Source organism: Schistocerca cancellata, chromosome 6 (assembly GCF_023864275.1).
Source record: "Schistocerca cancellata isolate TAMUIC-IGC-003103 chromosome 6, iqSchCanc2.1, whole genome shotgun sequence".
In the NCBI taxonomy this organism is placed as follows: domain Eukaryota; kingdom Metazoa; phylum Arthropoda; class Insecta; order Orthoptera; family Acrididae; genus Schistocerca; species Schistocerca cancellata.
The window spans coordinates 404,353,442-404,374,051 of NC_064631.1; the positions used below are offsets into that span (position 1 = coordinate 404,353,442).

A 20,610-nucleotide genomic window follows, 5' to 3' on the forward strand; every position below is an offset into this window, starting at 1 on the left:
TTGTTTGAAGATGGGAACAATGTCTCCTCTTCTCCAATCGTCAGGTATTGTACTATTTCTCTATACACTTGATAGTAAGCATACGATGTAAGTCTACTAAAATAAGAAAAATAAAAAATAAAAAGCAATAGTAAATACAACGGAGTTGGAACACGAATTGTACTAATTGTCCTTTTACGGAAAAATTCGCACCCAATTCAGAACATAAATCAACTATGTCCCACATCGCGCAAGGGTAATGCAATCCTGATACCAGAAATACGCAGTGTTGGGAGGCATAGGTATTTAAGGTGGTAAAGCAAGGAAAAATAAGAACGAAATTCTCAAACAGAAAAAAATGAATAAAAAGAAAAAAAGTTAACATTGCCTACATAAGAGCCTTCTTTGGAAACCCGATATCAGAAACATATTAGGTAAGGAAATTATTGCTCATGCGTCTTCTTTTTCTTGTGGCTCTGTCTCTCAATTGGGCAGGGTCGGCATGGTTATTAACAGATTTGGTATGGTTAGTTTAAGGGACGTCTGGATGATTTTCTATTGCCAATCAGTAACTCCCAGGAGGGAATATGGTCAGCTGTGTGTGTAGTGTTATTCGTGTGAAGGAGCGAATGTTTTCTAAATTTTTGTAAATCGTTTAACACATGCGAGACTTGAGCGTCAGCCCAGTATTCAAGTAGTGAGATGTGACAAACCGCCTAAAAACCACATTCAAGTTGGCCAGCACACCGGCCCTCGTGGTTAATTTGCCGGAAAGACTCGATTCAGCGCCGGGGCACTCCCTGTTCCGATAGCAGCGGTCCAGCAGTTACGGCTGACCAGGTGGGTAAACCATTGTACATGCATAAAATAGTGAAGTTAAAAATAAAGTAGTGGGACGACTTAAAGAGAAAACAATTGGCCAAGACTTACCGCAAGGAAGTCGAATTTAATTTACAGACACTTCTCTCATGTTTTCTCTGCATAATTTATTAGTTCTGGTTGCAAACTGTAAAGAAGACGTCTGGAACAGTCGTCAAAAGACAGGGTGATTCAAAAAGAAAGAATAAATTTCAACTGTTTATTACAGACAAACAACGAAAGATGGAAACAGACTGCATGTCACTGGACAGAGGAAGCTTCAAAGTTTTATGTTCGCACATACACTATACCATAGACACAACATAAGCACCACGCGTTTTTCCAAAAACATCGAAATGGAAGTCCATTTCGTCCTACAGATGAATCAAAAGGTTCCTGTTTATTGAATTGACAGCTTCTACTATATGGGTTCTCAGCTCCTAAAGAGCAGCTGCCGAAGGTGAGAAAAAGACTGTCTTTAAGTGCCCCCACAGAAAAAAATCGAAATGTGTGACGACTGATGACCTGGGAGGCCAAAAGCAATGCAGAATTAACAATATCTTGTTGTCCACCTCTTTCAATCCAACGTTGTGGACACCACCGCACATCAACGTGAAAGTAAAGCAGGTCGTTATCAAACATAAAAATGTTGAGAAAACAATCTATTTTGCATCACGTCCAGGTATGACTTTCCTGTCACAGTTTCCTTTGCGAAAAAAAAAAAAGGATCACAAACTATTTGAAAAGAAACGGCAGGAAACATATTGTTTCGGTGAGTCTCTTTCATGTTCGACAACGATGCCAGGATTTTGTGACCCCCAAATACTTTCCCGAATAGATGAAAATTCGATTCGTCCGAATAGATGAGTCCTTCGGAAAAAAGTGTCCCCTGCCATATCCTAGAGAACTGAGATGTAAAATTCTTATCCTCTGTTATGGTCGCTTGGACGCAGTTGCTGAAGTAACTTCAACTTGTAAGGCTTCATTCATATTTAGGTGTTTCAGAACACGCCACATCGTTGTTTGAGGAAGATGAAGTCCCTGACCTGCCCTTTTGTAGACTTCCGAGGTCTCCGTATGCAAGCATCACGGATGCGCTCGACATATTCTCGGACGTGCGTGGCCGACCAGTGGTCTACACTCTACACATGCAGTATGTTTGCATGGATTTTTAATGTCGGTCATAGTAGCCCCGTGCAAAAGAAACTTCTTGCTGAAACGACTGTGGAATGGACGTTGCCCTTGAACAGTGGGCTGACTTAACGTAAATTCGAACACACAATTACACTGGTATAAGCATGCGTATTCAAATACAGATATATGTAAATGGATCTGAGCACTATGGGACTCAACTTCTGAGGTCATCAGTCCCCTAGAACTTAGAACTACTTAAACCTAAGTAACCTAAGGACGTCACACACATCCATGCCCGAGGCAGTATTCGAACCTGCGACCGTAGCGTTCGCGCGGTTCCAGACTGTAGCGCCTAGAACCGCTCGGCCACTCTGGCAAGAACAGGACCAACGACGACTGAAGAGAATGGTTTAACGTGACAGAAGTGCAACCCTTCCGTAAATTGTTGCAAATTTCAATGATGGTCCATCAACAAGCATCGCCGATACGGGCTTTTCGAGCCGAAGGCCAACTCGTCTACCCTTGATGTCTGCACGACACAAAGCTTTACGTCTCGCCTGGGCCCGTCAATACCGACACTGGTCTGTTGATGATTGGAAACATGTTGCCTTGTCGGACGAGTCTAGTTTCAAATTTTATCGAGCGGATGGACGTATACGGGTATGGAGACAATCTCATGAATCCCTGGACCCTGCATGTCAGCAGGGGACTGTTCATGTTGTTGGAGACTTTGTAATGGTGTGAGGCGTATGCAGTTGGAGTGATATGGAACCCCTGATAGGTCTAGATATGACTCTGACTCGTGAAACGTACTTGCCTGATCACTTGCATCCGTTCATGTCCACTGTGCATTCCGACGGACTTAGGCAATTCCAGCAGGACAGTGCGACACCCCACGCCTCCAGCATTGCTACAGAGAGGGTTCCACGAACAGTTTTCTGAGTTTAAACACTTCTGCTGGTCACAAAGCTCCTCAGACATAAAATTATTGAGCATATCTGGGATGCCTTGCAACGTGCTGTTAAGAAGAGATCCCTAAGATCCCTCCCCCCCTCCCCCCCCCCCTACTCATGCCGATTTATGGAGAATAGCCCTGGAGGATTCATAGTGTCAACATCCTCCAGCACTACTTCAGACATTAGTCGAGTCCATGGCACGTAATGTTGCTGCACTTCTGTGTGCTCGTGGGTGCTCTGCACGATATTAGGCAAGTGTACCAGTTTCTTTGGCTCTTAAGTATGTGGTGTAGTCGTCATGTTGCTACAAATAAACAACGGCGCAGCTGTTTCGAAACACTGAACCTTTCTCTATCCAGTGACATGCGCAATATGTTTCCGTCTTTTATAGTTTGTAATAAACGACTGAAGTGTGTTGTTTCATTTTGAATTACTCAATATTGTGCGTAAGTAATATGAAATCAATAACTCTACTGTACACCCGAAAGCACGTCATTAATGGATAACATTCAGTTTGTGGCCAAGAGAATACAGTCACCGCTGTTAGAAAGGAACGAACAAGGCACACGATTATAAAACGCTATAACCTTCGTTTGGAAGGCGTTTTCCCTTCCATATCACCGAGTTCGCTGCTGTATAATGATAGCGCTTAACCAGAGTACGGCTTAGATAGACGATCAAAAAAATTGCCTAAATTTGTAACACTGACGTATTATATGATGTCGTGGATTAAATGAATCATTTGAAAGCAATTCAAGGTGACCATTTCAGTGCCTATCTGACGTTGCTAAAGGTTCTAAATACAATTCTTGTGCAAAAACTAGCAATCTTTTTTCATACATCTGGGATGCTCTAAAACTTTTTATTCCATCGGTGTCTATGGCTACAGACCAAAGAACATACACTCCTGGAAATTGAAATAAGAACACCGTGAATTCATTGTCCCAGGAAGGGGAAACTTTATTGACACATTCCTGGGGTCAGATACATCACATGATCACACTGACAGAACCACAGGCACATAGACACAGGCAACAGAGCATGCACAATGTCGGCACTAGTACAGTGTATATCCACCTTTCGCAGCAATGCAGGCTGTTATTCTCCCATGGAGACGATCGTAGAGATGCTGGATGTAGTCCTGTGGAACGGCTTGCCATGCCATTTCCACCTGGCGCCTCAGTTGGACCAGCGTTCGTGCTGGACGTGCAGACCGCGTGAGACGACGCTTCATCCAGTCCCAAACACGCTCAATGGGGGACAAATCCGGAGATCTTGCTGGCCAGGGTAGTTGACTTACACCTTCTAGAGCACGTTGGGTGGCACGGGATACATGCGGACGTGCATTGTCCTGTTGGAACAGCAAGTTCCCTTGCCGGTCTAGGAATGGTAGAACGATGGGTTCGATGACGGTTTGGATGTACCGTGCACTATTCAGTGTCCCCTCGACGATCACCAGTGGTGTACGGCCAGTGTAGGAGATCGCTCCCCACACCATGATGCCGGGTGTTGGCCCTGTGTGCCTCGGTCGTATGCAGTCCTGATTGTGGCGCTCACCTGCACGGCGCCAAACACGCATACGACCATCATTGGCACCAAGGCAGAAGCGACTCTCATCGCTGAACACGACACGTCTCCATTCGTCCCTCCATTCACGCCTGTCGCGACACCACTGGAGGCGGGCTGCACGATGTTGGGGCGTGAGCGGAAGACGGCCTAACGGTGTGCGGGACCGTAGCCCAGCTTCATGGAGACGGTTGCGAATGGTCCTCGCCGATACCCCAGGAGCAACAGTGTCCCTAATTTGCTGGGAAGTGGCGGTGCGGTCCCCTACGGCACTGCGTAGGATCCTACGGTCTTGGCGTGCATCCGTGCGTCGCTGCGGTCCGGTCCCAGGTCGACGGGCACGTGCACCTTCCGCCGACCACTGGCGACAACATCGATGTACTGTGGAGACCTCACGCCCCACGTGTTGAGCAATTCGGCGGTACGTCCACCCGGCCTCCCGCATGCCCACTATACGCCCTCGCTCAAAGTCCGTCAACTGCACATACGGTTCACGTCCACGCTGTCGCGGAATGCTACCAGTGTTAAAGACTGCGATGGAGCTCCGTATGCCACGGCAAACTGGCTGACACTGACGGCGGCGGTGCACAAATGCTGCGCAGCTAGCGCCATTCGACGGCCAACACCGCGGTTCCTGGTGTGTCCGCTGTGCCGTGCGTGTGATCATTGCTTGTACAGCCCTCTCGCAGTGTCCGGAGCAAGTATGGTGGGTCTGACACACCGGTGTCAATGTGTTCTTTTTTCCATTTCCAGGAGTGTAGAACGTTCTACGCTCCACGATAACGCAAAATGGATCATCAAGTTTAAAAATACTTGCTATGGATTCGACTGTGGCTCGTCGATTAGACTTCATTTACATCATTATTGACACATATGCCAACAAAACTACAAGGAAAACTATTTTATGAGGTTAACGAGGTTCTGTATTCAGCTCTGTTATTTTCTGTTATAACGGAGCGCAGTAGCATCTTACATGTTACAATGTATGAGCTACTGTATATCAGTAAATCAAAACAAGGAGAGTAGTATGGGTCCCTACAACCGGCTTATTTTCCTAGTGAGAGAGTTGTTTACTATGCTTTTGTTTACTGTGCTTGCATTGTTACACGGACATGACGTAATATTTGATGAAAAAGGTCTTCTTTTTACAATATCGACGTCTCGTAGCCTTCTTAGAGGGCCGCGAAAGATTTAACGTAGATATTAAGCACTTTTTACAGTCTAGTGAGAGGACACAATGAAAGCTGTCACAGAGCACGTTCCCCTCCTCTCCAAGGGCCTGCAAGTCGCTCTAAAAGCTAAAGCTTTTAAAACGCGATGATATGAAACAGACAAAGAAGTAATGCAAATGAATACCAGTCGCTTTCGACTTCCGAAATTGCTCGAAGTGACAATGAATGCGTGAAGAATGGCAGCTAGAACAAAGTTTGTCAGCTAGGTAAATTCTGAGAACATAGAAGAAACTTAGTTCCAGAGACGTCTCCGAAGACTCTCAAGTAGTCCACGATCTGCATTTGCATATATACTCTGCAAGCCACGTTACGGTGTGTGGCGGAGGGTTCTTCTAGTACCACTCTTTTCCTCACTTTACTTTTCCATTCACGAATGGCGCATGGTAAGAATGATCGTCGGTAAAGCTCCGTATGACATCTAATTAATCCGATTTTCTTGTTGTGACCATTTCGCGAGTCGTATGTGGGAGGAAGTAATATGTTGCCCCATTCTTAATGGAACTTACGTTCTCGAAACTGCAACAGTGTCTGTGATGCAGCACGCATCTCTTGCGCCGTCTACCGATGGAGTTTGATGAACGTCTTCACAACGCTCTCGCGCTGAGTAAACGATCCTGTGACGAAACGCACCGCTCTTTGTTGTTGGAACTTCTATTAATGTTACTATGTAAGTGTTTCACAGTGATGAACAATACTCAAGAACAGTTCGAATGAGTGTTTTGTAAGGTCCTTATTTAATGAATGATGTACATTTCCTTGAGAGTCTAATGAATATGTCTGAAACCTACTTACCTTATTAGTTGTTCTATGTTGTTTTTCCACTTACAGTGGCCCTGGATGGTTACTTCCAGGCATTTTACGGTAGTTGCTGCTTCCATTGACTTGTCCTCAATGGTGTAATCGAAGAGTAGTTGATGTATTCTCCTAATTATGCAGAAAGCGTCACACTGCAACATATTCGATCCTCTGCAATGTCGCTTCTGATGTGTTTTAGTCTCACAACCAAAGGATGTCACATTTTATGTTTTCAAAGGAAATTAACCTTCACTCGTCCACTTCTCACGCCCGACACCAAGTCGTACAGAAGTCTTCCCAGTCCACCTCATAGCAGCTGAAATATTTTACAACCTTAGTTTCTATACACATTTAACCTTATTTCACCTTTGTATTTCGCCAGTGAGCCATGCCTGGCTCGTGTTTGTGCCATCTCTTATTTAGCAGCCTGTTTTTTCCGTACTGTCACCACGTTATGTTACTTTCAGTTACTTGTGCCACTGAGTTGCTGCTTTGCTTGCCCGTGAGCGGCAGCAGCAGGCCTATCGATATAAGCCATGCCGTATTATCTTTGCTGGACTGCTATTACTTCCCGGTCGTCGTGTGTCGACCAGTCAGTTGGAACGTGCCAACAGTTAGTTGGGACCTGGCAGTGTTTGAGTTGACACGCAGCACAAGTTCAATCGGGGCGCGGCAGCAGTGAGCTCCGTCCGGACCGCCATGATGTTCAATGCTAAACGCTATATAGTTTGACAGCGGTCATAAGGATTTTGGAATCTGTCAAGGACAAGGGCAATTCAACAATTAATACGTATAGACACACATCACACAAAAAGTAAAAGAGAGAAATCACTCATTAAAAAAATATAGCTAATAGCACGTTGTGAGTTTCACAGAACTGCAGGGAAAGACGAGGGCTAATGTAGAGTTCTCAACTTCCGCTCCGGCTGATCTCGTTGTATGACACTTGGGTAGTGTCAGTTTAAGGAAAGCACTAATTGATGTACGAGACATTACATACAACGATCCTGCTGGCTTGGTGAATCCTAATGCTTTCCTTGCTAAACTATTTCCTTGAAGAAAATTCCATAAATTCTAGATATTGTATTCTACATGTATGTACAGTACCAACCGTAAACAGTTGCTATTTCTATACACCGAGCATCTGGCAAAGTAAAATTAAATTTACGGACACTAAATGGAAAAGCATTTTTGTAGCAGTTCAAAAACTTCACGTCATTTTATTTGTCTGATAATTTAATTCTGGCTGAGATGCCCTGCTTAACCCGCAGGACAGGACAGGTAGAATAAATTGTGGAAAGGGGCCAAAATAAGGGGCTGTCATTTACACTCGTACAGACAACCTTATTATTTGATCAAACATTATAAGAGCTCAAAAAAATTTTTAAACACACAGCTTTAATCTTTGGGACTTAATTACCGGCTGAAAGCCACTTTAATTTAAAAACGTCTCAACGCCAATAACTTAAAACGCAAGCATAATCAGAAATTTAAAAGGCAAGCCTTATCTTAAAACAGTTCTTTAGTTAGGCTGAAGTAAAGAAGTTAAATTCAAATCGTCTGAAGGCCGAACACTTAGAACTCCAAAACATTAATTTTTTTAAATAAATATCAAAGTCCTTACGTGAAACAGTTCTTTCATTTAGGCTGAAGGCCTTAAGAACAAACAACTGAAACTCAAAATCGGCTGAAGGCCGAAGACTTAAAAATTCAAAAAAAAAATTTTTAATGCGAAAGGGCTTACGAGAAACAGTACTTTAAACTAGGCTGAAGGTCTTAAGAGTAAAACATCTCTAATTTAAAACAAAATCGGCTAGAAGCCATACTGGTACCAACAACAAGAACAAAGAAAAAAAAAAAGGCAGTACACCCACGGGCGCCCAGATGTTCGAGGGCCGGCCTGTAATTCAAACGCTAACGCTCGCTTAGGTGAGACAGGCAGTCGGGCCAACCATTCACGATACGACGACAACCCAACCGACTGACAGTCAGCGGACCCACCGACAAGATAACTTCCACTTCACCCGACCAAGGCAGAACAGGGAGTTCAACAGAACAACGTAGAATATACTGGCGCCCAAAACCAATCATACACGGAGCTGTCAAACTGCACACTACTGTATTTATCATATGAGTGTTTCAGAGTACCTCTGTAAGATCAAACTTAGCATGTATTTTATTTGTTTAACAGATTTGAAAATTTTCCAGAGTACGAGTGAAACCGGATTTCATTATCAAAGCAAAACACTCTAATAATAAATATTAGAATAATAATTCAGTTGACACAGATTTATGTCCACCTGACATGTCAAACTTTCCTAACTACCTTAGAATTTTAGCAGTTGTGTTTAGTTGAAAAAAAATTGTTTCTTTAGAAACGATTTCAGTAAATGACATACTTCTTTAGTGTAAGCCAAACTGCAGAGAACGAAACCGGGGACTGTAAATTTGGGATATTTCTAAGCAGCTCGATAAGTAGATGATGAGCGGAATATCTCAGCGACCCAGGGCAGAATACCGTATTTCTAACGTGGACAGAACAAGTTTTAAAATATGAAACTACTACGGTAAATGGAAACTACTATGGTAAATGGATACCACCAGAATGAACCAGTCGAACCAAAAGTAAAAACACTATGACTATACTATACAGTTTATGGTGCGAACAACTTCCTGTCACCGTGAGGAACGGACACTTGACTGAGCAGTTTTAAAACTTACAGTATTCTTGTGAAACGTTCACAATACACCTGTAGCCCCAGCATTTCGTCTCCATACATTCTCTTCCTTGCCCATTTTGCGGAGGACTTCTTCATTCCTTATCTTATCAGTCCATCTAATTTTCAATGTTCTTCTGTAGCATCACATCTCAAGTGCTTCTATTCTCTTCTGTTCCAGTCCTCACATAGTCTGTCTCTCACTGCCATACAATGTTGTGCTCCAAATGTACATTCTCACATATTTCTTCCTCAAATTGAGAGTTATGTTTGATACTAGTACTCATAGACTTCTCTTGGCTTAGAATGCCCTTTTGTTCAGTCTTACTCCGCTTTTTATGTCCTCCTTCCTCTGTACGTCGTGGGTTATACTGCTGCCTATGTAGCAGAATTCCTTAACTTCGTCTACATCGTGATTCCCAATTGTGGATTTAAGTTACTCGCTGTTCTCATTTCTGCTACTTCTCATTACTTTCGTCTTCCTTCGATTTACTCTCAGTCCACATTCTGTTCTCGTTAGACTGTTAATTCCATTCAACAGGTCCTGTAATTCTTCTTCACTTTCACTCAGGATAGCGCTGTCATCAGCGAATCTTGTCGTTGATATCCTTTCACCTTGAATTTTAATCCCACTCTTGAATCTTTCTTTTGTTTCCGTCATTGCTTCTTCGGTGAATACATTGCACATCAGAGACCAAAGACTGCATCCCTGCCTTATACCCTCTTCAATCCCTGAACTTCATGCTTGTTCTTCCACTCTTATTGTTCTCTCTTGACTCTTGTATATACTTATATTACCTATCTTTCCCTATAGCTTACCACTATCTTTCTCAGAAAGTCGAACATCTTGCACCATTTTACATTGTCGAACGCATTTCCAAGTCCACAAATCCTATGAATGTGTCTTGATATTACTTAAGTCTTGCTTTCATTACCAATTGCAATGTCAGAACTGCCTCTCTGGTGTATTTACCTTTCCTAAAGCCAAACTGATCGTCATCTAACAGATTGTCAATTTCCTTTTCCAGTCTTCTGCATATCATATTTGGCAGCAACGTCGATGCATGAGCTGTTAAGCTGATTGTACGATGATTCTCACACTTGTAAGCTCTTGCTATCTTTGGAATTGTATGGAAGATATTTCCAGAGCTCTTTCAAATTCTTATTCTAACAGTGCATCTCCTACTCTTCTAAATCGACTCCTGTTTCTTCTTCTATCACGTGATCTGACATGTCCTCCCTCTCATAGAGGCTCTCAGTGTACTCTTTCCACCTGTCGACTGTCTCAATATTTAACAATGGAATTTCCATTGTACTCTTAATGTTACTGCCGTTGCTTTTAATTTCACTAAAGATTGTTTTGACCTTTCTATATGCCCAGTCTATCCTTCTGACAGTCATTTCTTTTTCTATTTCTTCACATTATCCATGCAGCCATTTTGCACTTCCTATTTATCTCACTCGTAATGACATATTTCTGTATTCCTGAACTTCCCTGAACACTTTTGTACTGATAATATGTCAGTTATACGTCCTCCGTGCAGGCTGTCCTCTCATCCCCCACCCCCACGAAACACTGTAAAGCATCTATTGATCAACTTTTGGTGGAAGGTGTAGGTATGCCATCAAAAGTCACTCTACGCGGCATCTATATTTATGGTACCGAAGAGACAAGACGGAGTGTTTTTATTAGCGAACTGCATATAATTAAATAAAAAGGTAGTACCTCAGTCTGTTCTCTTGCCTGACCATCGTTCATGTTTTGGGTGGTTTCAGAATGCAACGGTGTTTACCACTTTCGACCTTAATCAAGTGTACTATCAAATTCTTTTGATTTTAAATATGGCTATTTCTCAGCAACCGTATAATAGTTTCAACATAGCAACCATACAGCCAACCGGTTGCAAATAAATGCTTGGTACACTGACCTAGGCTTCGACACCTCTAAGGATGCCTTCATCAGAATGAAATTTTGAGAAACCGTAAAATTACATCGAGAGAAAGAAATGGTCCGAATTAGGTGCAGATATGCTGAATTCAAAAAATAAAATAAGGCTGGAAAGTGTTTTATTTAACACAGTGCCTGTAGGGTTACCGACAACATACCGAACTTCGCTTCCGTGACCTCTTTTAAAATTTCGCTTCGATGCGGAAATGTGTCGTACAATGACCATCCTGTATTATCCAAATACGTCGTACACAGAGAGGGTTAACCGCAATCTGCGCATCTTTCTTATTGCGTACCATCATGTGGACCATACGCAGTGGGATTCGCCATTCTTTTGGTTGGGCACACCTGCAATATGGAAGTGCATCAAGCTCATAAGCAGGCCCTCGTCGTCCTCGTGTTTCCACTGAAACACAACGTAGCCTCTCTCGAGTTTGCGGTGACTGAACGATTTACTGCCAAAACTGATCGTCGCTGTGCAGATTAGAAACAAATTGAAAGTGCGCTTAAAAATCTGCAGCTCGCCCACGAGAGGATGGCGCAGAAGTCCAGTACTGGAAGGAGGCCGACATCGCTCTCGGCAGGGGACAGTGTGTGCATTAAAAAGTACAATGCAGCGAGTAGGAGATCGGATAAAGTGATGGTGAAGCTGCTACCCAGGTTTGTGGGTCCGGTGCCGCTCTTGCGTTTCGTGATGCCTTTTACCTTGCTCCTGAGGGATCGTACCAGGTGAATACTGACAGTGCATCTGTCTCAAGTGAAACCATTTAGGAGTGGAACGTAGCCGAGATTTTGGTTTTAAACGCCAAAAAGGGGGACTGGGTGCAATGTGTCTTTGGTGGAGATGTACACTCCTGGAAATGGAAAAAAGAACACATTGACACCGGTGTGTCAGACCCACCATACTTGCTCCGGACACTGCGAGAGGGCTGTACAAGCAATGATCACACGCACGGCACAGCGGACACACCAGGAACCGCGGTGTTGGCCGTCGAATGGCGCTAGCTGCGCAGCATTTGTGCACCGCCGCCGTCAGTGTCAGCCAGTTTGCCGTGGCATACGGAGCTCCAGCGCAGTCTTTAACACTGGTAGCAAGCCGCGACAGCGTGGACGTGAACCGTATGTGCAGTTGACGGACTTTGAGCGAGGGCGTATAGTGGGCATGCGGGAGGCCGGGTGGACGTACCGCCGAATTGCTCAACACGTGGGGCGTGAGGTCTCCACAGTACATCGATGTTGTCGCCAGTGGTCGGCGGAAGGTGCACGTGCCCGTCGACCTGGGACCGGACCGCAGCGACGCACGGATGCACGCCAAGACCGTAGGATCCTACGCAGTGCCGTAGGGGACCGCACCGCCACTTCCCAGCAAATTAGGGACACTGTTGCTCCTGGGGTATCGGCGAGGACCATTCGCAACCGTCTCCATGAAGCTGGGCTACGGTCCCGCACACCGTTAGGCCGTCTTCCGCTCACGCCCCAACATCGTGCAGCCCGCCTCCAGTGGTGTCGCGACAGGCGTGAATGGAGGGACGAATGGAGACGTGTCGTCTTTAGCGATGAGAGTCGCTTCTGCCTTGGTGCCAATGATGGTCGTATGCGTGTTTGGCGCCGAGCAGGTGAGCGCCACAATCAGGACTGCATACGACCGAGGCACACAGGGCCAACACCCGGCATCATGGTGTGGGGAGCGATCTCTTACACTGGCCGTACACCACTGGTGATCGTCGAGGGGACACTGAATAGCGCACGGTACATCCAAACCGTCATCGAACCCATCGTTGTACCATTCCTAGACCGGCAAGGGAACTTGCTGTTCCAACAGGACAATGCACGTCCGCATGTATCCCGTGCCACCCAACGTGCTCTAGAAGGTGTAAGTCAACTACCCTGACCAGCAAGGTCTCCGGATCTGTCCCCCATTGAGCATGTTTGGGACTGGATGAAGCGTCGTCTCACGCGGTCTGCACGTCCAGCACGAACGCTGGTCCAACTGAGGCGCCAGGTGGAAATGGCATGGCAAGCCGTTCCACAGGACTACATCCAGCATCTCTACGATCGTCTCCATGGGAGAATAGCAGCCTGCATTGCTGCGAAAGGTGGATATACACTGTACTAGTGCCGACATTGTGCATGCTCTGTTGCCTGTGTCTATGTGCCTGTGGTTCTGTCAGTGTGATCATGTGATGTATCTGACCCCAGGAATGTGTCAATAAAGTTTCCCCTTCCTGGGACAATGAATTCACGGTGTTCTTATTTCAATTTCCAGGACTGTATTTACGCGTGTTTCATGATAATTCAAGTTCCTCGTGTAGTCTCAGGAAATTGAGTCTCAGCGATTGTTGCAATAATGTACCTGTGTATTTGAATGCAACCCATGATTCAGGTCAGACGCTAATATTAGATGTTTTCAGCTCCCGTGTGCATCCTGGACCTCAGGATCTAGAGTGTGGAGGAAGGGGGACGGAAGGTACCAGCCATCGCCACGCCCAACGATTTGAAAATCTCGCTGCTACCCGTGCTGTCGGAAAAGCGCAGAGCTAGACCTAACGCCTAGGTCGCCGCAGCGACTGGCGGGAGCGAGGAAGGGGGGGGGGGGGGGGTTGCGCCGCCTGGAGAACGGCCTCTGTGCGACAGTGTGGGTCTCATGGTGTGCAGCAGGGAACGAGAGTAGACATCGCCGACCATGACTGAGGCTGCAATTGGCAGTTTGGCGGCAGCGAGAAGGTGTTGATGGTTTGGGCTGTGCTGATGGCCGCCAAGGATTTTTCGCTTGGGGTCGGTACCTATTTGAGTGAGGAAGCGTTATACACATGTGGATTTGTGAACCTTGTGGCCCCAAATAATTTGGCCCGTTCGTTCGTTGGTGTGTGTGGTCACCAATATCTCCTCTTCTTTCGTCCGGTGGTTAATCACTGACGTCTCCACCGGTTGTGTAGTTTCGGTGCGCTGCAAGCCGGTGGGTGTCTGTGGAAAGTCTTGCAGCTAATGAAAGTGATGAAAAATTGTTGTGATCGTGGCTGGTTAACTAACTAATGCCTAGTGGGAAAGCAAGCAGGCACTCGCGGGTTCAAGTCTATGAGCGGGGCTGCTGCTGTTTTGAGCTTGCGTGGCAGTGAGAGCAGTGAATAGTGGCTCTTGAACTGGGAAGCTTGGCCTATCTTTCTACGTGCGACACGCCTCGTCCCCTCCCCCGCCGACTCGTTCCTTGATAGTCATTGACGAAATTTATGATACATTGCTGTACTTCTATTGTGTACTTGGTCACCACATCCTCCAGGCGCGCTTAGCCGGTTGCTGTTAACTTTTGAAACGCGCGAGTAACCGTTAGTGGCGTGAAGCGCCGGTCTGATAGCGGTGTGAGGCTGGCGTGATGTTGAAATAATAACTGAAGCTGCAGCCTGACCAGCGTTTGTACCTTTGTATTAAATCTTGAGCTGATTCTGGTTAACTGCACTCTCACTTGAGAATTTTCCTACGCGTCTTAGGAGCCACTTCAATAATCATTGAAGCTGGCGTTCGTCCGCAGCTCGTGGTCGTGCGGTAGCGTTCTTGCTTCCCGCGCCCGGGTTCCTAGGTTCGATTCCCGACGGGGTCAGGGATTTTCTCTGCCTCGTGATGACTGGGTGTTGTGTGATGTCCTTAGGTTAGTTAGGTTTAGGTAGTTCTAAGTTCTAGGGGACTGATGACCGTAGATGTTAAGTCCCATAGTGCTCAGAGCCATTTGAACCATTTGAAGCTGGCGTTCGACCAGTATTTGTGCTATTGGGTTTACACTTGTAGCGATTTCTAGTTAAATGAACTTCACTTGCGAATTCTGATACGCAACTTAAGTGCCATTCAGTTAATAACTGAAGCTGGAGTTCGACCAGCATTTCGCCACTGGGGTAAACCTTGTATTGCCTGTGAGTATTGCAAATGTTCATATTGTGCCTTATATAATCTCAAAAGTGACTTGAGTCTAGAAACTCCTTATAAATAGTGTTACTACCAAATTTTAGATAATAGGGGTGATTATATTGTAAGACAATTGCATGTTTAATTGGAACTGTGATCACACCCCCTTGGAGTGGGAATTTTTATGTCTATTTGTGAAATAAAAATGATCTTAAAATGCTACATGTGTCTCAACTCAGCATCACCGCTCCACAATGACTAGTTATGCACAATCGTTTGTGTCGCACCCTCATTTCAGGACACCACCTTAACATAGCACTGTCCGTGTAAGGTTTGATATTGTATTGTGAAACAAGAAAACAGGAGAGAGCGAAGAAAAGGATTGCCATTTACGTACCTAAGACATGGAAAAAGAGAATTACTGGGTATGTTTATATAAATGAAGGAATTATAGTTTTAACTATTGAAGAATAGAGAGAAAACTTAGCTGTAATTGCAGTTTACGCACCAGGGGAGGGAGAGAAGTGGAGCCGAATTACAGAGCTGCTCACAAACAGCAATCAGTTTCGTTCAAGTTGTTGTATGTCGTGGAAAAGTTGCGATTTTTGAGTATCGCAGAATAGTTATTGTGCGAGCAATTGCGGTATTTTGCGCTGGTCGTGCATTGTTCTCCTTTGTGCCAAGTACATGTTCTGAATCCATTATCTGAAAAGTTTGAGATATCCTGGTAGTGTACTGCATAAAAGTTAGACGTGGACTTATTTAAGGCACTCGTACGCCATTTTGTCTTTACCAGTTGTCTACAGAGGAGAACTTCACGCTGGCCGCAGTGGCCGAGCGGTTCTAGGCGCTTCTGTCTGGAATCGCACGACCGCTACGGTCGCAGTTTCGAATCCTGCCTCAGGCATGGATGTGTGTGATGTCCTCAGGTTACTTAGGTTTAAGTATTTCTAAGTTTTAGGGGACTGATGACCTTAGATTTTGAGTCCCATAGCGCTCCGAGCCATTTGAAGCATTTAAGAACTTCACTTATTCGCGAGAACAATACATGTCTTTGTCGTACAGTGAGACTATTATGAACGATTACTTACCCGATGTTTCCACAAGATACTTAAAGTGTGGCATGGTGATTACTGTCGGACATGGTAAGGCGTCAGACTAGCTTCAAATTCAGTGCCTTTTTAAATCTATTGACTGGTAGTGACTGTTTGAAAATTACTCACGTCAGCCATTAGCTAAACTATTAAGCTCGCATTGCACGATGCGTAACTTTGTGCTAGCCACCGCGAAAGATAAAAGCTGCTGTCAGTAATATAATTAAAAACTCAGATTTCAATAATCTTATTCTTTCATCGAGCAAGGCAAAGATATATTTCACAATTTAACAACGATCATTAAATCATATTGATAAGAGACTTAAAAAGAAGGGTAGGGAATAAAATCGTCCGTAGCGACTATGGGAGAAAACATCATTAATAACAATGGAAGATTGCTTAGAGATTTTGCTTCTTTTAACAACTGAAAAAGATAATCAATACTTTCGTTCGTAAAAAAATATCAATAAACAAAGTTCGGCTCGAGAATTGAGGTCTCTTATTGACTACATTATTATTAGCGAAATCTGTTCAAAATGGCTCTGAGCACTATGGGACTTAACTTCTGTGGTCATCAGTCCCCTAGAACTTAGAACTACTTAAACCTAACTAACCTAAGGACATCACACACATCCATGCCCGAGGCAGGATTCGAATCTGCGACCGTAGCAGTCCCGCGGTTCCGGACTGCGCGCCGAGAACAACTAGACCACCGCGGCCGGCAGCGAAATCTGTATGGAAAGGTGTAGGACACTAGAGTGAATGGCATATAAAGTAGGGTCTGACAATTTCTTGTTGATATCTCAAATAGATATGTAGACCATATGGAAGAAAGAGACAAAATTTAACAAAAAGATGAAGGAAAAAATTTACAATCTACTAAATAAACATAGGATACCAGATCTGTACCGGGAGAGACTTAAACACAAATTAGAGCATATAAAAGCGGTAGTAATATAGAAAGAATGGAAAAATATAGAGTATGAAGTTAAGAAAGCAGCTGAAGGAGTCTTAGGAAAAAACAAAAGGATGGGGAGGAATTAAGTGTTAAAATTTGCACATAAAGCTATAAAGAAGGAACAAGATGTTTATCTGAAATATATCAATGAACTAACAGAGGAGAACCATCAAATTTAGAAACAAGAGAGCAATGCAGCAAATCGGGCATCCAGACGAGTTCATCAAGATTCGTGAATAGGTTTATAAGCTTAGCAGAAGACGATGTTCACGGAAGGGAAACGGTTGCTTGTAAAACAATGAAATGTTCAAACAGAGAAAGAACAAACCTAAATAAATAACATCCAACAAGAAAAACCATAAAAAATTACACGAACTTGTGGTCTGAAGGAGAATTTCCACAGAGAATAAAGAGAATGGAATTGAAAGAGGACGTTAACATGATTTATGTATGGATGAATTAAGAGAAAATCTCAACCCCACAAATAATAGACAAGAGCCGGCCGCTGTGACCGAGCGGTTCTAGGCGCTTCAGTCCGGAACCGCGCTGCTGCTACCGTCGCAGGTTCGAATCCTGCCTCGGGCATGGATGTGTGTGATGTCCTTAGGTTAGTTAGGTTTAAGTAGTTCTCAGATATTCGATCCAATAGTGCTTAGAGCCATTTGAACCATTTTAGCCATTTTTAATAGACAAGCTACTAGCAATGCATGGTATAAACTTGGAACTGTCCTAATATGGAGGCAATCTATTTCGTAGAACACTATAATATTCGTTCAATATTTGCTGAAGAAATAGAGGTATTCCAGAAATATGATCATAAGCCGAGACGATATCACTGTTTAACAAAGGAGACAGCGGTAACTGCAAGAACTATTCAGGAACCAGCTTACCTAACACCGCATACATAGTTTGTGTTAGAATAGCAAACAAGAGATCAATGATTATACGAGGGGCGTTAAGTAAGTAATGCAACACTTTTTCTGATAGCAGATTGGTTTTATCCAGGATTTCAGTATACCATATTATGCCCCGAGCCAACGGCCTTGCTGCAGTGGTAACATCGGTTCCCGTCAGATCACCGAAGTTAAGCGCTGTCGGGCTGGGCTAGCACTTGGATGGGTGACCATCCGGTCTGCCGAGCGCTGTTGGCAACCGGGGTGCAGTCAGCCCTTCTGAGGCAAACTGAGGAGCTACTTGATTGAGAAGTAGCGGCTCCGGTCTCGGAAACTGACATACGGCCGGGAGAGCGGTGTGCTGACCACATTCTCCTCCATATCCGCATCCAGTGACGCCTGTGGGCCGAGAATGACACGGCGGCCGGTCGGTACCTTTGGGCCTACATGGCCTGTGCGGGAGGAGTTTAGTTTTATATTATACCCCACTCTTTTGCCACAAAATTTTATTTTTCAGCATAATCCCCGTCCAATGCGACGGTCTGTGTGTCCGGCTGCACCACTCTACTGGTCTACGTCGGATCCAACGTATCGCTGCATCAATAACCTCCCCATCACCCACGTACTGTTTCCCACGGAGTGCATCCTTCACTGAGCCAAACAGACGGAAGTCGGAAGTGCGAGATCCGGGTTGCTGCGTGGATGAGGACAAACAGCCAAATTCAGTTTCGTGAGCTTGTCTCGGTGGAGCAGAGACATTGTGTTGTCACGAAGACGGAGGGGTTTGTTTACATTTCTGTGGCAACGAACACTCTGAAGAGGTTTTTTCAATTTCCTGAGTGTAGCACAACACAGTTCCGAGCTGATCGCTGCACCGTGATAAAAAACATCAAACAGAGTAACCACTTCAGAGTCCCAGAAGACCATCGCTATCATTTTACCAGCTGAGTGCGCGGCTTTGAATTGGAGCACTCCATAGATTATCCTTTTGTTTCCGATTCAGAAGTGATGAACCCATGTTTTATGGCCTGTGACGATGTTCGACAAAAAACTGTCTCGGTCAGCCATGTAACGCGCAAGCAATTCCACACAGATTGTCCTGCGTTGCTCTTTACGGGCTTCTGGTAAGAGGCGAGGAGCGCGAGGAACCCAGCGGGCATTAATCTTTGAGTACCTCAAGAGGTGGACGAGTGTGGCAGCACTACGAGCAGAGATGTCCTGTTGAGCAGCGAGGTGTTTGAGTGCGATCCCTCGATCACCTCGAATCAGAGAGCCCGCAGGTTTCAACATTGGTGGAGTCACAGCTGTGTGCGGCCAGCCGCCACGCTGGAGATCGGACAGGACTGTGCGACCTTAGTGTTGCGCGCCCATCGACTCACCTTGCATTATTTAATCGCCAGGTCTCAGCGGACATTCTCCAAGCACCTGTGAACATCTGGGATGCCCTGGTTTCCACCAAAAGAACTTCAATTGCAGCTCTCTGCTTGGAACGCATCTCCGTTACAGACACCAGTTTGAATTTAACATACAGAGCCGCCACCTCCTCCCGGAACTTCGTGCAACAGTAGAGGCCGATGCGGGAGTGTTCCACGATGTCCTACAACAAACTCTGCGCTTTTTCAGCCGAAACTGGCTAAAAAATAGTTTCTACTACATGTTTAACGTCCCTGGTAGCTGAGAGTTTATTAAGCGAAGAACAAATGGGATTTCGGAGGGGAAGGTCGAAAGCAGGTGCAGTGTTTATAATTAAATAAGTAATGGAAAAGCAGAGAGATTGTAATAGGGAAACCCGTTTAGCATTTATTGATTTTATTCAAGCAGTCGATAATGTTGATACGTACAAACTGTGGAGAATTTCCATAACTCTCCGCAGTTTCTATGTATCAATAGAGGATATCCACAACATACAACAACATATAACAAACATTTAAAGAGTATGTACAAACAAATGACTGTGATTTTAGATATAAATCATACTTTAACAAAGCTGTAACTACAGTCGAAGCAGTTACAAAAGGGTGTAACATTTCAAACTCGCTGTTTATTTATTTAGATGATGCAGTCCGGAAATGTAGAGAGATTCTTCATAGGGAAATTAAGATTAACAGAAATTTCCGCCTGCATCGTCTTTTATGTGCAGAAGACGCCACATTGTTGGCGAAGGATGAAGACGATCTACGAAGAGAAATACATTTATAAGGCAAGATTTGTGAAGAGAACAGTTTGACGATTTCAGGAAAGAAGACGACATCACTGAGTTTTAAAAGTAAAGACACTGTACGGACAAAAATTGCGATTAATAATAGAATGGTTCTAACAGTAGTTATGTTAAGACGCCACATATAAGTATCACGTAGATACAGAGAACAAATTAGCGAGGTTTGGTAATATACTTTCACCAATAAACATATGTCTAAATACAGAACTAATGGAAACCCATAGATGTGCAAGACCAAATAATGATATCCATATTTTTGCATAGCTTCCATGGGTGATATGGCAATACTAAAAGATTTAGCCTCTAAATATGCTTCCAAAACATCAAGAATATCTATTCAAAATAATCTACTCAAAACCTGATCATAA

At 44.5% G+C, this 20,610-nt stretch overlaps 1 pseudogene; it reads left to right on the forward strand.

Moving 5' to 3' along the window:
* The first annotated feature begins 18,164 nt into the window (after positions 1–18,164).
* Positions 18,165–18,282, forward strand: LOC126089594 (5S ribosomal RNA; annotated as a pseudogene).
* Positions 18,283–20,610: the final 2,328 nt, after the last annotated feature.